This window comes from Haliotis asinina, unplaced genomic scaffold (assembly GCF_037392515.1).
Source record: "Haliotis asinina isolate JCU_RB_2024 unplaced genomic scaffold, JCU_Hal_asi_v2 scaffold_78, whole genome shotgun sequence".
In the NCBI taxonomy this organism is placed as follows: Eukaryota; Metazoa; Mollusca; class Gastropoda; order Lepetellida; family Haliotidae; genus Haliotis; species Haliotis asinina.
The window spans coordinates 30,001-35,000 of NW_027133945.1; the positions used below are offsets into that span (position 1 = coordinate 30,001).

The window sequence follows — 5,000 nt, forward strand, 5'->3', positions numbered from 1 at the left end:
ACGTACACGTGCGCCATTCCGGCAGGCTTCATTTGACTTACAGGTGGCTATGAAAACATTGTCTTTAATTCCTACACAAGAAAACGCTCCGTCCGCCATCATTAAAAAATACATGTCCGCGATGTAAGACCTTGTAAGACCTCGTAAGACCTCGTAAGACCTACAGGGCACAGTCAGGCTTATTCGTATTTACAACTGCCTACCCCCACACCGTTGTCTTTCATTCCAACACTAAGCGAATTCCCCGTCACAACAACCCATGTCCGCGATTCCCCTACAAAGTAACAAGTGCGACACGGTCCCTTGACCAAGAGATACGGGCAGGTTCAAGTTGACTTATGTCTGGCTAGGAAAACCATCGTCTTTCATTCCAACGCCAGAAAACACTCAGTCCGCCGTCACGAAACTACACGTCCGCCATTCCGGCAGGCTTCATTTCACTTACAGGTGGCTAGGAAAACATTGTCTTTACTTCCTACACAAGAAAACGCTCCGTCCGCCGTGACAAAAATACACGTCCGCCATTCCGACAGGCTTCATTTCACTTACAGGTGGCTAGGAAAACATTGTCTTTACTTCCTACACAAGAAAACGCTCCGTCCGCCGTGACAAAAATACACGTCCGCCATTCCGGCAGGTTTAATTTTACTTACAGGTGGCTAGGGAAACCACTGTCTTTAATTCAAACACAACACCCAATGCCGCAAGTGCGTCCGTGGCCCGGCACATACGTACACGTCCGCCATTCCGGCAGGCTTCATTTCACTTACAGGTGGCAAGGAAAACATTGTCTTTCATTCCTACACAAGAAAACGCTCCGTCCGCCATCGTTAAAAAATACATGTCCGCGATGTAAGACCTCGTCAGACCTCGTAAGACCTACAGGGCACAGTCAGGCGCATTCGCATTTACAATTGCCGACCCAGAACCATTGTCTTTCATTCCAACACTCCGCGAATTCCCCGCCACAACAACCCATGTCCGCGATTCCCCTACAAAGTCAAACGCCCACGTCACCACCACGCACCAAAATCATCACAGACAAACAACGCCAACGCAGACCAAACGTCGACGCCGCTCAGGGCAACCCACCAACGACGCAAGTGCGGCAGCGCGAACGGTAAGCTGGCGGGGCACCGCCGACAACATAATCGCACGGACGGCGCACCGTGCCAAGCCTCCCGTCGCACCCCGCAAGTCCAAACTCAAATCGAAGCCGAAAAGGGTTGCTTGCGGCAACGGGGCGACACACAAAGCCAACACGGGAGCACGTCCCACAGGTCACTCCCACAAAACACAATCCAAAAAGGCGCACCCCCAAAGGACTGCAAAACAGGGGACGGCGGCACGCCCGTCACGCCATACCTCCAAAAACATGCATCCCACAACGCGTCCCACAGGTCACTCTCAAAAACACAATCTGAAAAAGCGCACCTCAACGGACTGAAAAACGGGACGGCGGCACGCCCGTCACGCCATACCTCCAAAAACATGCATCCCACAACGCGTCCCACAGGTCACTCTCAAAAACACAATCTGAAAAAGCGCACCTCAACGGACTGAAAAACGGGACGGCGGCACGCCCGTCACGCCATACCTCCAAAAACAGGCATCCCACAACGCGCCCCACAGGTCACTCTCAAAAACACAATCCAAAAAAGCGCACCTCAACGGACTGAAAAACGGGACGGCGGCACGCCCGTCACGCCATACCTCCAAAAACAGGCATCCCACAACGCGCCCCACGGGTCACTCTCAAAAACACAATCTGAAAAAGCGCACCTCAACGGACTGAAAAACGGGACGGCGGCACGCCCGTCACGCCATACCTCCAAAAACAGGCATCCCACAACGCGCCCCACAGGTCACTCTCAAAAACACAATCCAAAAAAGCGCACCTCAACGGACTGAAAAACGGGACGGCGGCACGCCCGTCACGCCATACCTCCAAAAACAGGCATCCCACAACGCGCCCCACGGGTCACTCTCAAAAACACAATCTAAAAAAGCCCACCTCAACGGACTGAAAAACGGGACGGTGGCACGCATGCCACACCATACCTCCAAAAACATGCACCCCACAACGCGCCCCACAGGTCACTCTCAAAAACACAATCCAAAAAAGCCCACCTCAACGGACTGAAAAACGGGACGGCGGCACGCATGCCACACCATACCTCCAAAAACATGCACCCCACAACGCGCCCCACGGGTCACTCTCAAAAACACAATCCAAAAAAGCCCACCTCAACGGACTGAAAAACGGGACGGCGGCACGCATGCCACACCATACCTCCAAAAACATGCACCCCACAACGCGCCCCACGGGTCACTCTCAAAAACACAATCCGAAAAAGCGCACCCCAACGGACTGAAAAACGGGACGGCGGCACGCCCGTCACGCAACAGCTCCAAAAACAGGCATCCCACAACGCGCCCCACAGGTCACTCTCAAAAACACAACCAAAAAAAGCGCGCCCCAACGGGCCGGCTCGATTTTTCGTCTTTACCCTAACTTCTGCCCTAACCGTATCCGTTCACTCCATTTGTGGTGCTAACCCTAGGTCTTGCCCTAACCGTATCCGTTCACTTCATCTACGGTGCTAACCCTAACTCTTGCCCTAACCGTATCCGTTCACTTCATCTACCGTGCTAACCCTAACTTCTGCCCTAACCGTATCCGTTAGCTCGATTTGTGGTGCTAACCCTAAGTCCAGCCCTAACCGTATCCGTTAAGTCCATTTGCGGTGCTAACCCTAGGTCTTGCCCTAACCGTATCCGTTCACTTCATCTACGGTGCTAACCCTAACTTCTGCCCTAACCGTATCCGTTAGCTCGATTTGTGGTGCTAACCCTAAGTCCAGCCCTAACCGTATCCGTTAAGTCCATTTGCGGTGCTAACCCTAGCTCTTGCCCTAACCGCATCCGTTCACTTCATCTACGGTGCTAACCCTAACTTCTGCCCTAACCGTATCCGTTAGCTCGATTTGTGGTGCTAACCCTAAGTCCAGCCCTAACCGTATCCGTTAAGTCCATTTGCGGCGCTAACCCTAGCTCTTGCCCTAACCGCATCCGTTCACTTCATTTCTGGTGCTAACCCTAACTTCTGCCCTAACCGTATCCGTTCACTTCATCTATGGTGCTAACCCTAAGTCCAGCCCTAACCGTATCCGTTAAGTCCATTTGCGGCGCTAACCCTAAGTCTTGCCCTAACCGTATCCGTTAAGTCGATTGGTGGTGCTAACCCTAACTCTTGCCCTAACCGTATCCGTTCACTCCATTTGTGGTGCTAACCCTAGGTCTTGCCCTAACCGTATCCGTTCACTTCATCTACGGTGCTAACCCTAACCCTTGCCCTAACCGTATCCGTTAAGTCGATTGGTGGTGCTAACCCTAACCCTAACCGTATCCGTTAGCTCGATTTCTAGTGCTAACCCTAACTTCTGCCCTAACAGTATCCGTTCACTTCATTTCTGGTGCTAACCCTAACCCTTGCCCTAACCGCATCCGTTCACTTCAATTCTGGTGCTAACCCTAACTTCTGCCCTAACCGTATCCGTTCACTTCATTTCTGGTGCTAACCCTAACTTCTGCCCTAACCGTATCCGTTAAGTCCATTTGCGGTGCTAACCCTAACTCTAGCCCTAACCGCATCCGTTCACTTCATTTCTGGTGCTAACCCTAACTTCTGCCCTAACCGTATCCGTTAACTCGATTTGCGGTGCTTACCTTAACCCTAACCGTATCCGTTCACTCCATTTGCGGTGCTAACCCTAACCCTAACCCTAACCCTTACCGTATCCTTTAACTTCATCTGTGGTGCTAACCCTAGCTTTTGCCCTAACCGTATCCGTTCACTCGATGTGCGTTCTTAACCCTAGCTCTTGCCCTAATCTTAACTTCGTTTAAGGTGCCAGCCCTAGCCCTAGCCAGCCCTGCCCCTTCCCTAACGCGCTCCGTTACCTCCATCCATTTGGGGGGACAAACAACATTCCACGCCCGATATGATGGACAACAAAAGACGGGACGGGCGGACATGCCACGGCGGTCCCACCTACCAGCCTCTCGGACACTTGAACGGAAAAAAAAAAGAAAAAAAAAAAGAGGTCTACAGCACCGGGAGTTCCCAGGCGGTCACCCATCCAAGTACTATCCCGGCCCGACTGGGATTGACTTCGCGGAGCAGACGAGAAGCGGTGCTTTACCAGTGGTGTGGCCGTAGACGTAAGCAAAACCATTTTCACACGATGTCTATCGCGTCTGGGGCAAGCATGCACAGTCACCTAAAAGTGAAAACGTTCGGAATGCCACCACGGGGTATGCGGAAATTAGGTCAAAAAAAGTCAAAACGATCGGGAACTTACCTCGAGGGTGCGATGACCTGCCGTGTTTTCGTCAAAATACCGAGGCAAAAATCACCAGTACGCAGAGTCGCCACTTCAAAATTCAAAACGCTCGGGAACTTACCTCCTGGGTACGATCACCTGCGGTGTTGCCGTGTAAATACCGAGGCCAACATCAACAGTACGCAGAGTAACCTATTGCAAAGTCAAAACGCTCGGTAAGCTACCTCGAGGGTACGATGACCAGCCGTGTTTTCGTCCAAATACCGAGGCCAAAATCACCAGTACGCAGAGTCGCCGCTTCAAAATTCAAAACGCTCGGGAACTTACCTCGAGCCGTGTTGCCGTAAAAATCCCGAGCTCAATATCAAGACTACGCACTTAGGCCCTACGAAAAATCAGAACGCTCGGGCACCTACCTCGAAGTTACGAGGGTCTGCCGGGTTCCCGGAAAAAGCCCGAGCCACAACTCCACTTTCTCCCTAGGGATGCCTCAGGCCCTTCGGGGCCAAAGGCATCATTAGTCCTGCACGCCGGGCCCTGCTCCTTCAGTCCAGACAACTCCCCTTGAAGTCCGCAGGGGACACCCAAATGCCCGGGCCCCGGAGTTCGAGTCTTTCCCAGAGAAAAGGACGAGCTCTTCTGGTTTGACTGCCC

General features: G+C 52.5%; 1 non-coding gene across 1 annotated transcript; it reads right to left on the reverse strand.

Annotated features, from left to right (window-relative positions):
• Nucleotides 1–4,105: 4,105 nt before the first annotated feature.
• Nucleotides 4,106–4,224, reverse strand: LOC137270539 (5S ribosomal RNA). The gene has a single exon (XR_010955313.1). It is a non-coding gene; the product is annotated as a 5S ribosomal RNA (ribosomal RNA).
• Between the last annotated feature and the right edge of the window lie 776 nt (nt 4,225–5,000).